This window comes from Panulirus ornatus, chromosome 25, assembly GCF_036320965.1.
Source record: "Panulirus ornatus isolate Po-2019 chromosome 25, ASM3632096v1, whole genome shotgun sequence".
Taxonomy (NCBI): Eukaryota; Metazoa; Arthropoda; class Malacostraca; order Decapoda; family Palinuridae; genus Panulirus; species Panulirus ornatus.
The window spans coordinates 3,438,058-3,458,221 of record NC_092248.1 but is presented as its reverse complement, the minus strand read 5'-3'; the positions used below and the strand labels follow the sequence as shown (position 1 = coordinate 3,458,221).

Sequence of the window (20,164 nt, the reverse complement as noted above, 5' to 3'; positions counted from 1 at the left end):
GCTGAATCCAAGATTGAACCACCGTCCCACAAGACCCGTCGCCCGCATCAGGTCTGAGGAGGATCAGTCACGAGAAGTGTTCTCCACTGATAACGCTCTTCATGAAAATTGTCGCCAGAGGCGTGGATGCTGGCAAATAACCCTCGTAGACGTCAGGGAGTTGATGATCGATGAACGAGATGTTGACACCACCCGCAATCAACTATTATTCCGGGTAAGATGACAAATCTCTTGCAAAGACATGAAAGGTTGACAGAACATGGAACACACACACACACAACAATAGAACAAAAACAAATTTATATCTACATTCTTCTAAAAATGCCTGTGATGAAATCGTATAATAACGATCATTAAGTTAGATAAAGACTCCCGTTACCAGACTCCACAGCTGGTTGATTAAAAGACTGGTATCTTAACGAGACAAGAATTATAATCAAATGGAAAAAAAATAAAAATATTAGGAGCAAATAATGGTGTACCACAAGGTTAGGTCCTTCGTCGGACAGTTATTGTGCTGTATATGAATTACCAAGAGATTTGGCTTTTCTACAAGACCTTGATTTTGCTGATAATGCGAAGAAAATAGGACGATATTTAAGATTAGATTACATGGACTTACATAGACACGCAGACCCTAGGTCCAAGCAAGTGGGTCGGGCCGTAACACTACTTGGAAAGAGAATAGAAATGCAGTCCACTCAAAAGCAGCAGAAGAATAGTAAAGTAAAGGTTCACTCCCTACCCCCCACTCCCTCCGGCAGCACGCCGGAAGGAAGGCAGGTTAGAGAGAGGAAAAAAAAAATACCTTGCAGGAGCAAAATGCCCGAAGAAATTTTAATAGGAAGGTCTTGAGGTAGAATAAACATGAATATGTCATGCACTCCATCACCACTGACATGCATCTCTTCACTTTTTTGTTATAAAGATAATAGTAAGGATAATCTTTACCTCCAGCCTCTCGACTTATGATTTTTAAACCGATCCTGATGTGGAAGAATAATGCATAATTCTCTCTAGCTCTCTTAAAGCAGGAGGTACGGGTTGATCAATGTTGCTCTGTTACTACAGCATGGCCAGGGAGAAATTGGTGGTTGATAAGGTGACATGACATACCACCACGTCATGATCAACTGAATCATCAAATACCGTACAGTGACAAATGAAGATCAAACCTAATTTTGAAGGAGTTAAACGTTGCTCTGAATAACATGTTCTGGGAGCTCATTCCACGCGTCAATAACGCCTTCGTACAAAAATTATTTCGTACAATCCAGATTAACTCTGTGACCTCTTAAGTTTTAGTTCATTGCTCTCGTTGGTAGCGCTGGCGTTACTGTAAAGAAATGTTCAATATCGACGTTAATGAATCCTTTACGTATTCTAAAACATTCCATTAATTTACCTCCGAGATGCCTCTTACTGAGAGAGAGAACAAGTTCGATTCTCGCAATCTGTCCTCAACATGGTTTGTTAGGCAAGGAAGGAGTCGATTTAATTGCTCTCTGTAGGTCCAAAGGCTTGTTTGGCGACTCAAGTTTTTAAGAAAAGAAAAACGTAAAGTTCGCCACAGATACTGTACACTGACCGAACTACACTGAGGTATTGTCAGGGAAGAGTAAAGGCTAAAGTTTAAAGGTCAGCTTCTCATAGCGATGTGGAGAAATGTTTCTACATAGAAGGGTAGTGGAATCAGCCACCCGAGTCCGAGTCACCGAAACAAATGATTCATTCCAGATGAGATTAGTTTAACATTTCTGGGCGGTTGTCTGTCATCATCTAGGTTAGAGGTGAATTAGCAGATTCTTCAACTGGATGTTGCTTCGTTAATGGCCAGCAGGTTCTCTGTTTTGTGTCAATGTGCTATCGCTCCCTCCCTCCCTCCCTCTCCCTTCCTCCTCCTCCTCCCCCCTCTCCCTTCCTCCTCCTCCTCCTCTTCTCCTCTCTCTCTCCCTTCCTCCTCCTCCTCCTCTCCCTACCTCTCTCTCTCTCAGGCTGGGTTTCAAGTAGCACTTACTCCCTGACTGGACATTCATTCCTTCCTCCTCTCCCTTTCTCCCTTCCTCCTCTCCCTTTCTCACTTCCTCCTCCTCCTCCCTCCCCCCCTCTCTCTCTCTCTCTCTCTCCCTTCCTCTTCCTCCTCCTCCTCTCCCTACCTCTCTCAGGCTGGGTTTCAAGTAGCACTCCTTCCCTGACTGGACATGACTGCCGGGAGCGGCAGTTCGACCCACCGATGAAAGGGACATTGTGAAAGGGTCTCTGGTAGATTTTTGGAGGGGTGAGGGTCGGGCGGAGGCTAGGGGTAAGGGAGGTTCGAAGTGGGGGGGAGTGTGGTCGTCGGCGCAGACCAAAGTGAGGGGAGGATATATATATCATAGTAGGCAGGTATGATGGACCGAACGACAAGAGGAGCGATAAGGATAGACGGTGGGCTGGAGAGGTTAGGCGGAGAGAGAGAGAGAGAGAGGGGGGCTATAGGGAGGGTCTCTATCTATCTATCTGTCTATCTATCTCCTTTCTGGCCTAGGTAGCTCTCTCTCTCTCTCTCTCTCTCTCTCTCTCTCTCTCTCTCTCTCTCTCTCTCTCTCTCTCTCTCTCACCCACATGTGGGCAGATGGCTTTCTTGTCCACCAAAAAACAGTCTTTCCATTTCACACGTAATAGTACCACTTGACAACGCGTAACTAACACACACACACACACTCAACTCGTTCTTCGTAGCTCCATAACTTCTTGCGGTGAGGGCTACGCGCTGGCCCTTCCTCTAGGCAAAATCTCGTTGTACTTTAAAGTAAGAGGATGTAAACTTAAAAGAGGATGGGAAGTGTGGAAAGTCTCTTCAAAGAGAGAGAGAGAGAGAGAGAGAGAGAGAGAGAGAGAGAGAGAGAGAGAGAGAGAGAGAGAGACCTTACATAAGCGGAAGGGTCAGTTGGCCTACACGCGAGCCTAGTGCTGGACTCTCACAACTTCCCTCACGGCTCAATCACAGTATCCTGTGTTGGCGCACTTTCCTCACCTCACTCAGCGCACCGTACCTCGTGCTTCCCTCACGCCTCGCTCAGTGTAATGCGTCACGTAATACATTAACCTGTGCAGAGAGACACCGCAGGGAATACCTACACACGTGTCACACACTGTCCAGTTCCTCCCCAAGCACGTGTTTGCCTCTCGCGAACACAGTCAAATGAAAGAGACCCCCCCACTGGCAGCTCTACCAGCCAGGCATTCGCTCAGTAAACCTCGAAAATAATTAAAAAAATATCTACGTTATCTTATACACGTTTTTTCATATGAAAGAATACCTCTCAAGATCAATCTAAGTCATGGTTCTTGATGAAGGAGTGAATACGAAGATCGTGCAGTATTTTGCCATTAATTATTTCATCTCTCGTATTCGCGCCTCTGCTTGGAGTGGCAACATGGCCTCCTCGATAGAATACTGTGAGTGGCAAGACCAACTGACCAACGCTCGGAAGACCTGACTACCACGGACCGGGAAGGAAGGGAAGGGAAGGGGAAGAAACAAGATCTGGTAAATTGTAAATCGTTTTCTATGTCATGTACAGACTACATGGCGAAGCTCGAGGAGATGCGATTTACGAACAGCGTCAAACTTAAACGAAGGACGTGTTGTCGTCAAAGCAAGCCCCCCCCCTCCCCCGGACAAGTGTCTAGTTTTTACCAGGACGACCTATAGACCCAGCTCTGCCACAGTTTGGTAAATTCCTTTCAGGACGAGCTAAGACAGTCCACTTATCAGCCGTGTCGACTTCCACACAACCTCAAGTATCCCAACCAAACTTTACAGTTTCAAAAACAAAAACAAGACATTAAAATGCGAAAATACAATCTTGCGTCTGTGTAATCAATCTTGGCCATATTCATCCTGGCAGAAACATTAGAGCATATAAGGCTATTGTTATTATAGGGTGAACTAGACCCGGGCGTTATTTTTTGTACGTTTTTAATCTCGGACGATTAACTACGGTGTCCATACCATAGATAAAAAATACATGTAAAGAGCCAGGAAATATGATATTTGATTCAATAGCCTTTTACTGCGAAGACTCGAGTTTATATCTTTACGATTATATTGTATAAGGAAATAGACTGAACCAGCTCTGCCGTATTCATTTTAGGTAATGATCCCTAGAGAGAGAGAGAGAGAGAGAGAGAGAGAGAGAGAGAGAGAGAGAGAGAGAGAGAGAATAATTTTCTTTGGAGGAACCACTAAAACTTACGCCACTAGTCAATGCTGCCCATTATCTGGAATTATGGTAATTCAAGTGCCACTCAAGTCCGAGAGTGTGATAACACGAGGCCCAGCAAACCTGTAATTCTTATAACTTGTGCAACAAGTCAGGATGCATGATAACTTTGAAGTGCATCAAGTGATTAGTTTGATTAAAACTTCAAGCACATCAAGCCTGGAATGATAAAAACTTGAAGTCAACCAAGTTTGGGAATATGATAACTTGAATCCCACTAAGCCTGGAAGTATGATAACTTAAAGCCCAGTAAGGCAAAAGTATGACAACTTGAAGCTAAACCAAGCCTGCAAGTCTTACAACTTGAAGACCAACCACGTCTGGAGGCACTGTAACTTGAAACCCACCAAATCTGGAAATAATACAACTTGAAGCCCATCAAGTCTGTAAGTATAACTTTTAGTCCTACCAAGTCTGGAAGTATAACTTGAAGCCCTCCAAGTCTGTAAGTATAACTTTTAGTCCTACCAAGTCTGAAAGTATAACTTGAAGCCCACCAAGTCTGGAAGTATAACTTGAAGCCCACCAAGTCTGGAAGTATAACTTGAAGCCCACCAAGTCTGTAAGCATAACTTTTAGTCCTACTAAGTCTGGAAGTATAACTTGAAGCTAACTAAGTTTTGAAACAAGACACGTCTTATTAGCCGACGATGCCCAAAGAACCTTTTGACAAAGCGGGTCTGCAAATTCATTTCTTCCGGCTAGTTATGTCTGCAAGTCTCAAAACATCTTGGAAAAAGGTTAATATTAAGGAAAAGAGGAAAAAAAATTATTCAAGTCTGCTTCACCTTATGTTACCGGAGACTGGCCGGCTATTGAGTGTGCAGACAAACCATTAGAAACCAGTTTGTTCTCTAACTAGCGAGGCTGCCTTCAGTATTACAGCTCAATAAAACTTCAGAGGAAACTAGTTTCAAAGGAAATATGCTCAGATAACCATTCAATCGTGTTAGATAAGTACATCACATATCCACCTGATCTACACTGCTTCTTCATCTTCATTACTGATATAAAACTTCCAATTTATTTCCATCGTCCTCTACACGCAGCTAATGTGCTGTGTGTAGAGGTTATCGAAGCGAACGTTTAGGGTGGAGCACTGTAGGAGCGCAATAACAAATGAAGGACTAAGGTGCTGAAGGTGGCCATTCACGAGCGAGAGAATAGGCGCGTCATATACGATGATCCAATAGGTGAGCAAGGCGAGGCTGGGCGACCACTCGGGTACCAGCGAGCGGGACCAATGGGACGAGAGCCTCTTGCTTTTATATAACCGCGAGTCGGTCGGCAGTCTGCGAAAGAGGACATGGGAGCAGGAGAAAGCGCGGGAGAATTACTCAAAAGAGTCATGGTCAAAGTGAAATATTAGAGGGGGAAAAAAAAAGAAAAAAGCTACCGGCCTTCAGTGCCTTGCGTGCAAGAAAGTGTTACACAGAAACTTACATGGGTTTCGATCAGTGTCAAATTCTAACGAACAAACACAATACGTATTGTGCAAAAAGAGAGTTGTGGCATTATTTTGGAGAGCAGCGAGCGGAGTGTTGTGTACTTAGATGTTAGTGGTATCACAAGAGATAATGCAATAGTAACAGCAGTGGTTATATATAAATAGCACAGTGTTAGTAGTAACATGATGTAGTAGTAGTAGCTGTAATGCTACCCTTTTAAAGAAACGAAGTATGACTGGAATGATAATAAAGACATTTATCACCAGTAAAGTTGATCATCACCATGAACGACAAAAGGGAAGATTAGAATAATGAAAATATATGGAATCGTAACAAGACAATCATAAACACGAGGACATCCTAACTCTTAAAATCACCTTCATAAAACAATCCAGTTTTGCCTAGATGGAGGAGGCTGTACTGAAGTTGAAAGATGTCACACTACATCATATTCTGTATCTTTAAGACATATGTCTTCGTGAGTATTTTGATCCAGCTGGGTTCACCTGAACTTCATATCTTCAACGTGTTTAACTTAAAGACATCTCACGGGGAATTAGCGTCAGATTTGACGCCATTACAGGTGACAGCTCCAAAGGCTGGTCTACTTTGTATAGGATCCAATCAAGGCAGCAAAGTAACAACTTTGATCACAAGCGACTTAAGTTAAACTACGCCATTTCTTTTTAAGGAAAAAGGAGGGCAATACTATGGAAAAGAACTTAATGGAGGACAACTTAAGGGTAAATAACCTTATCATATGAAGTTATACAGAGAACAACTTTAAAAAAAGGAACTTGTGAAGGGCAACTCTGTCAAGGACGTCTTAAGGCCAACTAGATTCAGTAACGGGTAACACTTCGATGCGCAGCTTTACGATGCAGACCTTCTGAAGTCCAGTTTTCGAAGATGATATCAGTAGCTGCCAACTTTCTGCCCAACGACACAAGTGCAAGAAAAGAGAACAGATTGAGCAGCAATCACCAACACTAGAGCAGTCACCAGTCTAACTCTGGAGTACTTAAATCACCAACACTAGAGCAGTCACCAGTCTAACTCTGGAGTACTTAAATCACCAACACTAGAGCAGTCACCAGTCTAACTCTGGAGTACTTAAATCACCAACACTAGAGCAGTCGCCAGTCTAACTCTGGAGTACTTAAATCACCAACACTAGAGCAGTCACCAGTCTAACTCTGGAGTACTTAAATCGACTGGAAATCATTTCAAATGATTTATAAAGTCTAGCACAGTAAGACAAAATAATGAGAAAAAATGGACTGTGCAGAATTTATAAAAAAAAAAAAAAAATTGGATCGTTATTTACGAATCATGTTAAGTTTTTGCAACATAACGAGATTAAATAAGGGTGTCTTATTCCAGAACCTCCGGTCTTGTCCCAATCTCCGCTGCCATTAGGCATTAACATATAGCTAGTCAGCCAGATGAACCTCACCTTGCCATTACTGGTTTCAGTTCGAATCCCACAGTTTACGCATATTGCACTAGAAACACGTTGGGTTGCAACGAGAGCCGCCACAACGAATCTTTTCGTCTTTATTTACTACTCAACCTTAAAATGTTATCTAATATTAGTGCAACATTGTCTGGCTCTCTGCCAGTTCTTTTTAGCCACATGTACGAACTCGTGTGATTTAGACGCCTACAAAGCAAAAAATGGTAATATGCTGAGCTGATGTACATGAAAGTAATTATAATTCTCATAAAATGATTCTCTTGAATTGGAACGGTAAATAATATTTTGGGTGCAGCTTACTTGCCTGTCTCTCTGTGATTACGTTAAGGAAGTTGACACAGAACAACTTATCTCGATAAAACTGCCAATGATTTATGTATTTCCATGGGTGACATTATTAGGAAACCATCCTCTAGTTAAGCGGGAAAGCTGTGCTGGCAAATTGGGAAGTATGAAGAAGGAAAATAGCGAAGTGTGGGTGATTATACCACAAAACAATGCCATTCCGCCGTTCAGGGAGTGATGATGGCGAGGAAGGGTGTGGTGGCCAAGGAGGAGTGGTTGTCTTCTGGGAGAGAGTGGTAGCTAGAGAGTAACGGAATGGTAGTGGTGAGGGAGGCTGTGGTAGCTATGAATGAGAGGGTATTATGATGGCGATGGAAGATGTGGAAGCCTCCGCAGAACTGAGTAGACAAAGGCCCGAATTTGCTAGTATTATCCTATACATAAGAAGCTCTACCTTGGCTGCGACTACGGGACTTCGAGTACTTTGTCTTCAGCTTGACTGCGGTTTGTGTGGAGAACAAGTCTGCGGTCAGGCTAAACTAATGTGGTCTGGAACGACCCTTGACAGGTGTAAAGGAAGTAATTTGTGAGCATAATGTGATATGCCAGTGAGCTAGATTAACTAGGTTGTCACATTTCTTTTAACTCGACTTACTGGTCAATTTGGCAATCAAGTCAATAAATTTTCACTCGTTTCACTCCCTGCCAGCGGCTCAACCTTCACCGCTCCCCCTCTCCTTACTTTACACACGACCATGACCTATACATACACGTTCAGAGGCATGGAAGTGCTATAAGTCCAGATAACCTAGTCCTCCCTGCTCTTCACATCGCCTTCTGGTCGAGGTACAGACACTCACGTTGGACGATATCTTCATTGCTGCCTCTGCCTGCCTACCCGCCTGCCTACCCCTCCCCAGCATACCTCCTGCCCCAAGACGTACATAAGACATGTTGCGGTGGTGAAGAACAGGGAGCGGTGGGGGAATGTGTGCGGGTGGCTACCCGCCCACAGTAGGAGAGGAAGGGGTGTACGGAAGGGAGATTATTATGATACAAACCGTCGGATACATACACACACACATATATATATATATATATATATATATATATATATATATATATATATATATATATATATATATATATATATATAATGACTTTGATGGACGACATGGCTAACGTCTGATCCTACAAAGAATAAGAAATTTGCCATTTTTAGAGGATTTCCGCTGACGCAAGACAACAAAAGTAAATATTATAACTAACACTAATGTCATCGTCACCGAGTTTTACTAGCCATTACACAGGTGACAAGTGCATACGAGTGCTGCTGCTGCTGCTGCTCTCTCTCTCTCTCTCTCTCTCTCTCTCTCTCTCTCTCTCTCTCTGTGTACGTATCCCCGACCACAACGTTTGGACGCGAGGCACTTTTTTTTTTTTTTTTTCTTTGCTGCTGCTGCCCACAGTTTGTATGTGGCGACCAGCCACTCGAGAATTGGCCGTTATGATACCTCCTCCTTCCCTCGAGTTCTTATGCTTTCCACTCCTCTTCCTCCTCTTGTCTACCCTCCGTTTTAAACCTTTCTACCTCGAAGACTTCGCTTCCACAAGCGCCTGCGCCGACCTGATTAGTCTACTCTCTTTTCCTCTCACTTTATTTCTTGCGCCCAAGATAATGGCCTTTGACTAGAGCATGTCTTGCTGTGACGAGTGGATAATGAACCAGTTATATAATGGCTTGTGCCAGAGCACTCATTACCAGACGTTGGTAATTACATAATTTTTATATGATGACCCAAAATGCAATGATGCCTCGTTTCTTATGAGAAATTAAAGACAGAAATTTAGGTTTCAAAGCTAGATCTATAGACGATAAAACGAAAGGAATAAAAAATGGTCAACCTTTACAATGTGGAGGTCAGAGTCATTCGAAATGAGATGTTTACTACATCAAACTTAATCATAGACGAAGACTAATAAACAATCAGTAAGTCTTATGAACAAAGACTCAGATCCGAAATCATTTTCCATAAAATTTGAATAGTTGACAACATCGACCACAATATAGGAGGACATTTCTTCACATTAGCTAGAGATATAAAGAGCAGAAAAAGGGTGATGATGCAATAGGAACGCGAGTAATTTTCTCCATTTTCAGAATTTGGAAGATTGGAATACATTACCACGAGATGTCAGTGCAAAGACTATCAGTACCATCAAATCAAGGATAGATAAATACTTCAGAGATATACCAGTCAAGTACCTGCTACTAGAAAAGAAAAAAAAAATCAAAATTTGTTTCGAAAATCGGTTATTATTTGAGATCAGGTACGAGCCTCGTCTGCGATCATATTTGGGAACTTTTCCCGTACGCACTTTCCTATAAAACTTCCATGTCAGTATATGATCTCTTATTCATTTTTTCCAGCTGTTAAGCCAGAGGGAGTGGTGGCTAGAGGAAAAGTTGTATGCTTTATCATTTTTTTTTTCTACAATTACGATAATCTATCAGGACACTATCACTGTCCTCCAATAGATAACCTCGTCATAAACTCACATTTTTCGCCCCCTTTCCTTCCTGATGACAGTGCCATAAACCAATGCTGCTGCAAAACTGCTGTAAACTAATATAGCAGTGATATTGTATCTGATCACTACACCAGTGATTATCATAACACTACAGTGAGATTACTGTAAACATACCCTTCAATGACAGTTTCAGGTATGGGGATATAACGTGTGTGAGTGTGTGCGCGCGTCCATTTAACACGGGCGCACTGAACACAAATTCTTAAACGTGTTTGTCGAGTTTAACTCAAGAAATAACCCCTCAAACCAGAATTATAGGTCTTACACTGAGTCATAACTCTATAAACTATTATATGAAAGATCCTCTTAGGGTTCGGGGGGGGCCTTCTTAAACGTGCAGGAGGGTGCGAGGCATGCAAGAGACTGGGTAAATTAGAATGATGTAGAAATAAATTCAGATCCTCTTAATTTTCAAGTTGTGATCAAAGTTACGTTGCAGCTTAGATTACGACCCCCAACTGCAGACGGACGTACGACAATGGACAAGCGTCCACCATGCAACACAAAGGCAAACAAAACAAAATAAAGAAAACCTGCCACGCCACCCTGACACTATAACGTTAATGTGGTAACTTAACGATTGGTCAACAGCCGTAAGTCAAGGTTCCATGAAACAAGGGAAATAAAACGAACATTACTTGATACGGAAAACACTCAAGAGCATCATCAGCAAACATAAAGATATCGACGCTAAAAGCCAGGGATTCAAATGATGACATTCCAGACGCAGCAAATCAAAAATTATGCAAGATTTAAAGTGACCAGCGTAAACCAGGTGGTGTTTCCAAGGAGCGGAGGCAAAGAGAGAGAGAGAGAGAGAGAGAGAGGGGTCCACCATAATCCTGACCGACACGCGGCCCACCACAACATAACTAAGGTTACAGCCTTCCCATATTTTAACAAGCGGAGAACATACTGGAATTAGTTGATGAGCGGACCGCACGAGTCCCGATAGCCACAGACCACGGCTTTGGCTTCGTCTAGATTAAAACCGTGCGTGTCGTGGTCGTACTGAACACGAATCATGTATCAGGTTTCATCCTTCTCACTTTCTAATGAGTTCGAGACAAACTTGACTCAGACATGAGAAAACCAACGAGTTGAAGCCGATCGACTTTGGCTTCGGTCATCTCGGGTGTTGGAAAAAAGTGCGAAGAGACGTTAAACACTGTTGACGGCTAACACATGTTGAACGGTCACCCTCCTCCGTTTTTCTCCTACCTACTACGATACTCACCTGGATAACTCAAGATAAAGGCTGCCCGTGTTCGGAAACAGTGCCCTTGTCTTCAGCTACCACCTCAAATGACACTTGCCCTACGCATTCGGATGGCACCTTACCCAGTAATGCGAGGTGGCCACAGCTACCCATATATCAATTTACATTTCTCCTTACTTGCTAACTCCGCGTTCACAAGCCTCGTCATTATCTATTCACTAATGCGTTAGCCTTCCTGCTACCTCCTTACCCACTTAAAAGTCCCTTCCTACTTATGTATACCTTCGTGGGCTTTCTAATTACCATTTACCCATCTATAAACTTCCCCAAACTTACTTACCTACCCATGAGCCTCCCCCAAGCCTGCTTACCCTTCATAAGAATTGAGAGAAGTAAAAATATTTCCCTCGCTCAAAAATAAGACAAGAGGTAAAATTAAGATATCTAAATCAATTCACTTAAGAGGAGCGCTAATTCATAAATAATCAATTATAAGTTTTTATAATAATAGTAAATAATTTCAGCAACATACAATTTCTTTACATTAGACAGATATTGAGTGGTTAGAACCAACAGTATAATATGAAAATTAAAATCACACGTAGAATAGCATAAATAAACTATTTTAGTTATAGAATACGGACACATTACCCCTAGATACTGTCAACACGATGACTATCATGATCTTGAAATCACTGATAGACAAATACTTCAGAGATATCTATTAACAGTAAACATGCTTCTTTCAGGGGGGGGGGGGGGATTGAACATAAGAATTTTTGAAGATAATTTTTTTTTTGTTCTTTTTCAGATATGATCCTCGACCCAGGAGATGCCAGCTGCATCCATAGTATAAAACATCTCCCCTCCACATCTTCCGACAAAAGTTCCAGGGCAGTATATCCTCTCCATGCCATACAGTGGTTACCCTCGGCTTCGATCCTGCTGGCTGTTGGGCCGGAGGGAGAGGTGGGTGGGGAGGTGCATTCTGCTTCACTATCCTGTCTCTCCACCACAATTAAAATTATGACCTCAGGACGTTACTGCTATCCTCCAGCAGATCACCTCGTCATGGACCATCAGCTCTCCTGTCTTCTATCCTTCCTATGTACCTGCTTATCCATCCATAGGCTTTTCTCATACCTACTTCGTTATCTACATTTTTCCCTAATGTCTGACTGCCCATTCATTTATCTACCTCCTACCTGCTTACCCCATTCAAAGTCACTATTCTCCCCTTTTTACTATCCAAAAAAAAAAAAACCCACCTACAATCTGTTCTTACTCGTCTAGCCACAAACCTACAGCCGACCTGGTTACCCATTCAAACATCACCATCCTCTCCTTACTAATCTTAAAGTCTCCCCGTCTCTAATTGCCACACACACTTCCTCCTCGCTAGTCCGGTTTCCACTCTCACTGCTCACCCATCCATGCAACTCCCACCTTACCTGCTCAGCTCACCCGTCCGATAATATTTCCTCGGAGAGAAACCGCCTAAGCAATCATCCAGTCTTGCCCAGGACCGCTGCCCGAGTTGCCATCAGATATGGACGGTGAGGTGTTAAAAGATAAATGGAAGATGATCCTGTGAGTTTCTTCTCTTAATTTACGACCGCTGGAAAAAAAAAAAAAAATATTCAAGGGAATTCAACCTCCTTTAAAATATGCAGACTCAGTCGATCCGCTACGCAGGGCTTATATGTGTGTGCAACATGAAGTATCATGAAGCTTAGGTGTCAGGTTTTATGACCTTAAGGATATGTTCGTCAAGCACGGCGAGACACCAATCTTGTACGTGTTCATTCGATGTAAACTAGAAAGTTAAGATGGATCTATGGAAAATGTAACTATACTAAAACTAACTTTATCAAGTTTAATCGATAAATGTTTATCTTATATATATATATATATATATATATATATATATATATATATATATATATATATATATATATATATATATATATATATTATCCCTGGGGATAGGGGAGAAAGAATACTTCCCACGTACTCCCTGCTCGTCGTAGAAGGCGACTAAAAGAGAACGGAGCGGGGGTCTGGAAATCCTCCCCTCGTTTTTTTTTTTTTTAATTTTCCAAAAGAAGGGACAGAGAAGGGGGCCAGGTGAGGATATTCCCTCAAAGGTCCAGTCCTCTGTTCTTAACGCAACCTCGCTAATGTGGGAGATGGCGAATAGTATGAAAGAAAAAGATATATATACTATGCTAAGAATTATCCCTGGGGATAGGGGAGAAAGAATACTTCCCACGTATTCCCTGCGTGTCGTAGAAGGCGACTAAAAGGGGAGGGAGCGGGAGGCTGGAAATCCTCCCCTCTCGTTTTTTTTTTTTTTTTTAATTTTCCAAAAGAAGGGACAGAGAAGGGGGCCAGGTGAGGATATTCCCTCAAAGGTCCAGTCCTCTGTTCTTAACGCAACCTCGCTAATGTGGGAGATGGCGAATAGTATGAAAGAAAAAGATATATATACCATGCTAAGAATTATCCCTGGGGATAGGGGAGAAAGAATACTTCCCACGTATTCCCTGCGTGTCGTAGAAGGCGACTAAAAGGGGAGGGAGCGGGAGGCTGGAAATCCTCCCCTCTCGTTTTTTTTTTCTTTTTTTTAATTTTCCAAAAGAAGGGACAGAGAAGGGGGCCAGGTGAGGATATTCCCTCAAAGGTCCAGTCCTCTGTTCTTAACGCAACCTCGCTAATGTGGGAGATGGCGAATAGTATGAAAGAAAAAGATATATATACTATGCTAAGAATAATCGAGGCACTAAAGTCCTTCGGATTCTAAGTTTGAGATGAGTAATTCATCTCAAGTTACTATCAATTTACATTAGTAATGCCTATGATTCACAGAAATGTAATTGGTGGATTTAAAGTAATTGTCTTACTGAAGACCTAACGTACTTCCAAGGGGGACTACATTATTCTGAAAAATGACTACTGTAAATGTGTAGCTTTCGTCTTGGTCCAAAGGTAATCCTTTAAGCACCAGGGTACGACCTGAGCACGACGGCACGACCCTCAAATACGTCGGCACAACCCTCAAATACGTCGGCACGACCCTCAAATACGACGGTACGACCCTTGAGCACGGTGGTGTAAACCTGAAGCACAATTTTTGGATACAATATCCTGGCGTTTGACCTCCGTAGCGTAGCGGGTAGCGTTCCTGACCGTGACGCATTCACGAGACGCCCAGGGTCGAGCGCGTAGGTTCAAATCCTGGTTGCGGCAGTCGGTCTACAGTCAACCTAGCTGTTCATCTATCTCGAGGAGTTGGTCGATAAAATGGGTACCTGGCGTTAATGGGATGGCCTTGATTAGTAAAAAAAAAAAAAAAAAGAAAAAAAAGAAAAAAGGGGAGAGTCGAAGGCCATGTCATCATGCCTAAGGGTCGTATCAGTGTTTCCTCTGGTCGTACCATAGTATTCTAAGGTCGTGCTCAAATGTAATGTGGCGCTCACGAGGTTGCGATCAATACCAAATCAACATTCAATACAACAGTACGTCTCAGTTCAAGTCTTACTTTAAACTTAGACCTGAAACCAAACAAACGGTGATTCAGAGTTTCGATACAAGACAGAAGACAAAACTGAAGGCTGAAACTAATGTATCTGACACGCGTTGTGTTGTGATGTCACAGTGGCCCTTTCTAGCACTCTAGAAGGGGGAAGTAATTATGACGTCTTCTTTCGCATTGTGTGCCATTAGGAGTATCTTCCATGCACGCCACAAAGAGACAGACCTTCTTAAAAGCCTTTCCTATTTGACGCAACAATCAAGCCCCCCCCCCCCACCCCCTACGTCACCGTCACAACCAGAATAGATTAAAAGTCACAACACAAGACGGATGAGACCGCATCAGAAACCAAACCAAAGCCGTTGTCCACCGCAAAATAATTATAATTCATAATTCAAGAGCAAGGTTATTAGGTACAGTAGGGTTGAGGGTCATGTCAATTGGGAGGCAAGTTTGAATGGAGAAAAACTGGAGGAAGTAAAGTGTTTTAGATATCTGGGAGTGGATCTGGCAGCGGATGAACCAAGGAAGCGGAAGTGAATCATAGGGTGGGGGAGGGGGCGAAAATCCTGGGAGCCTTGAAGAATGTGTGGAAGTCGAGAACATTATCTCGGAAAGCAAAAATGGGTATGTTTGAAGGTATAGTGGTTCCAACAATGTTGTATGGTTGCGAGGCGTGGGCTATGGATAGAGTTGTGCGCAGGAGGATGGATGTGCTGGCAATGAGATGTTTGAGGACAATGTGTGGTGTGAGGTGGTTTGATCGAGTAAGTAACGTAAGGGTAAGAGAGATGTGTGGAAATAAAAAGAGCGTGGTTGAGAGAACAGAAGAGGGTGTTTTGAAATGGTTTGGGCACATGGAGAGAATGAGTGAGGAAAGATTGACCAAGAGGATATATGTGTCGGAGGTGGAGGGAACGAGAAGAAGTGGGAGACCAAATTGGAGGTGGAAAGATGGAGTGAAAAAGATTTTGTGTGATCGGGTCCTGAACATGCAGGAGGGTGAAAGGAGGACAAAGAATAGAGTGAATTGGATCGATGTGGTATACCGGGGTTGACGTGCTGTAAGTGGATTGAATCAGGGCATGTGAAGCGTCTGGGGTAAACCATGGAAAGCTGTGTAGGTATGTATATTTGCGTGTGTGGACGTATGTATATACATGTGTATGGGGGTGGGTTGGGCCATTTCTTTCGTTTGTTTCCTTGCGCTACCTCGCAAACGCGGGAGACAGCAACAAAAAAAAAAAAATTCAAATCAACATACAATAGCTAAAACTACAGCAGACATAAACTCTAATGCAGCTAAACCAACCATCGTCATGGCCACAACCACAGCAAATCTCAATGACAACCACGGGTGTCGTCACAAACAATCCATCACACCACGAACTACCACACACACACACACACACACACACACGCACAACCTCAGCAACAGCCATGAAACCACAACTCCAGCGAGCGCCACAATCACACTAACCCTAGCAACGTCACAACCCACGAGCCTGGCAACCGCCAGAAGCGCATCAACCCCACCAACCAGCAGCGACCACAGCCACCGCCGCACGGGGCCGCCACACTTGCCCGCCCCCTCGGGGTCAGCGCCTCCCTAGCCTACTTCCCACCCGACGCCAGGTAAACACACCCGCCATTCGTCCCGCCTCACAAACGCCTCTGCTCTTTGCAATACATTCCCTTGCTTCACTTTCCTCCCCTTCTTGCCTGACAGGACCTCTCTGTGAGAGCAAATTAAACCTTTTTGGTTTGTCTATGTTATTCTTGGCCATTACATCTATAGTGCTATTAAATTATACAACATATTTCCTAATTCTTGCCACTTTTCACGCCCCATCCTCTCTCTCAAAGGACCTTTCAGCCAATTAGATCATGGGGCTCAGCTCTTACTTCATTCAGCATTCCCTCCGTGGCCGGCCAGAAGGCACTGCACCATTCATCAAGGCTGAGAGGACTTTAAAGCCGCTTGTAGATTAGCGTCTCATCTCAGAATTTACCGTCCATGATTTACGTCCAAATGTCGACGTAACTTAAAACTGATGCACAGTCTGTGTAAGCTAATGCACACCATTACCTTCACCACACATTCAATCATCCTGTTCTTTAAAAGCAGGCGTATAAAATCAAAGTCCCATAAATTTCGCCTTTCAGCACACGGCGAGCGTCGCTCCGATATAAGTCTCTATTATAGCCTCACACATTTGCCACGCGTGACAACAAAGCTATCATAAATCTAAAATTTACGCTCTGTAATCTATTCGTTACAAATCCTTCAGAGCACACCTTACTGAGCCTTGCATCTGGTATATTACAATGTATTCCGTTGTGGTACTGGGAGTTCGAACGTGGAAAAGGAGTAGCGATGCAATCTCTCTCGACGTAAGTGATCTTACCATTCATTTGAACACCTGAAGAAGGTGCTCAAGATCTATTTGTTTCCCCGCTGTTGGCTGCAGCATGACAGCTTTAATGATAAAAGCGATTAGATATCAGCCTCAAGCCAGTTAGGTTGAAGATGTAACGGTCGTGTTAAGAGCGCAAAGTTTACACTGCGATAAAATATTTTCCGCTTGCCACACGGATGTGATTCGTAAGTTGAAACCAACACCAATCATACTACTAACAGGTGGAATATATATATATATATATATATATATATATATATATATATATATATATATATATATATATATATATATATATAAAAAAAAAAATATCCTATGAGTCCACGGGGAAAATGAAACACGAAAAGTTCCCAAGTGCACTTTCGTGTAATAATCACATCAGGGGAGACACGTCTCTTCGATGTATATCAACTGACTGTTATATCTCTCTTGTGTCTCCCCTGATGATGTGATTATTACACGAAAGTGCACTTGGGAACTTTTCGTGTTTCATTTTCCCCGTGGACTCATAGGAATATCTTGATCACGCGCAAACTTGTGATCCTTTCCAGTATATAAATATATATATATATATATATATATATATATATATATATATATATATATATATATATATATATATATATATATTGTAGGAAACTTCTTCCTTCACATACAGGTTCAGCGTCTGTGTTAGTGTAACTGATATCCTAGTGAAAGAGCAGTAGCAGAGGCGCTGGTTAGCAAGACGGGAAGGAAGGTTAAAACGCTGGCAAATCTGGGCAACGGTATTTGAATACCTCCTTCAAAATTTTTAATGTCGAGGTACGTATACTTCCTCATATATATACACATGCATAGAGAGAGGCAGATGCACTCAATGATACACAAAAACACTTGTATGTGCCGCTCAAGGTCGGCCATCGCAGAGAAAGAAGCACAGAGAACTAACAGAGGAGGTCCAGAGGAGGACAACGAAGGTGGTACAAAGATTGATGAGAGTCGTCGAGTTCCAGAGGCCATAAATTCTCCCCCATGGACGAACGTATGGGGGCGACATGTCCCCCCACGGATGAACGTATGGGGGCGACTGGTTCCCCATGGACGAATGTATGGGGGCAACTTAATCACAACTTTGATATTATCTAACGAGTATGATGACGTCAATAGTGAACAGTTCGTCGAAAGATGCAGAAAGAGAACAACCAGGACATAACATGACACAAAACAAGAAATTTGTCATACAAAAAAAGATGTAAAGTACATAAAACATCAAACACACACACACACACACACACACACACACACACACACACACACACACACACACACACAGTTTTTCTATGCCAGTAAGGACAGGCACTGTACCCATACAGATATATACAGATATAAACACAATCACTTACCTCTGGCTTAAAGGGAGGTGCTCCTAGAATACAGCACGCACCCCTCTCATTGGTTCTCTGCTGCCTGCAATAGGAAGAAGATACGACCAGTGAAATTCGGAGTATTGAGATAAAGGGATTTTTTTTTTCACTAAATGGTTTTGCTTGACCCCGATTGATCAAGTCCTGAAAGGGTAAATTTGGGGAAATCAATCTTCGAAAAATGAAATTGAGAGAATAAACGTATCCTGATGGGGACAGTAAGAATATAACCATCATATCAATGATAAATGATACTTAAACCTCACTTATTACGTATGATAAATGATATCCAAACATGCCTCTTATTACGTGAACATGATGCCCAAGATTAGGATTACCAACATTATCTGCAAATAAACCACAAAGAAAATTATAGATTGGCACATGTGACTCACACACATTCTATGAAGAAAAGGTCACCAGTTGGGCTAGACGTTGCTGGGCAGAGCGGGACATGTGACCAGTCCAGGAGCAGCTTGCTTCCAGAAATAGATAGATGGACCGGTTCCTTCTCCCTGGCTGGAGACTAGTGCCTGCCTGGGCGGTGGGAAGAGAGATCTAGATGAAGTGACGCCTGCTAGGTGCAAGACTGGATACACACACCATCTAAATACAGAGGAGGAAGACGGATGAGTATGATGGGGTAAGACAGGTTGATTAAAGATGGATGTACACCAGATGGTGATGGACAGAGGGTAAAGGACACAGGGAGAGATAAGGAAGGAGTAGCCCCACACAGGAAAGAAGATAGATGGTGGACCTTTAGGAGAGAAGGGGGACTGGGAAAAGGGAAGACAATTGATGAGGCGAGAGAGGAGAGATAGTATACAAGTGAACGTAATCAGAGGAGGTGGAAGACAGACACGACATGAGAGTCGTAATGAAGACAACACACACATTTTCTTTTTTTCGTACATATTCGCCATTTCCCGCATTTGCGAGGTTGCGCTGAGAACAGAGCACTGAGTCTTAGAGGGAATATCCTCCTCCTCCTCCCATTTTTGCTTTCCGAGATAATGTTCTCGACTTCCAAACATCCTTCAAGGTTCCCAGAACTTTCGCCCCCTCCCCCACCCTATGATTCACTTCTGCTTCCATGGTACCATCCGCTGCCAAATCCACTCCCAGATATCTAAAACACTTTACTTCCTCCAGTTTTTCTCCATTCAAACTTACCTCCCAATTGACTTGGCCCTCAACCCTACTGTACCTAATAACCTTGCTCTTATTCACATTTACTTTCAACTATGTGGCAGTTGAGAGAATAATTGGTGTACATAGGGTGTTCAGTGTTGTAAATGGAAATGAAGAGCTTTTAGATTTATGTGGTGAAAAAGGACTGATGATTGGGAATACCTGGTTTAAAAAGAGATGTATAGATAAGTATACGTATGTAAGTAGGAGAGATGGCCAGAGAGCGTTATTGGATTACTTGTTAATTGATAGGCGCGCGAAAGAGAACTTTGGATGTTAATGTGCTGAGAGGTGCAACTGGAAGGATGTCTGATCATTAT

The 20,164-nt window shown here is 42.8% G+C and overlaps 1 long non-coding RNA gene across 1 annotated transcript in view; it reads right to left on the bottom strand.

Moving 5' to 3' along the window:
- LOC139757178 (uncharacterized) overlaps nt 1-20,164 on the bottom strand; it is a 221,445-nt gene that overhangs the window by 151,541 nt on the left and 49,740 nt on the right. Inside the window, exons 3-4 of the long non-coding RNA XR_011714525.1 lie at nt 19,046-19,187; nt 18,630-18,693 (exon numbers count right to left, since the gene is read on the bottom strand). This is a non-coding gene — a long non-coding RNA (uncharacterized lncRNA). The remainder of the gene's footprint in view (nt 1-18,629; nt 18,694-19,045; nt 19,188-20,164) is intronic.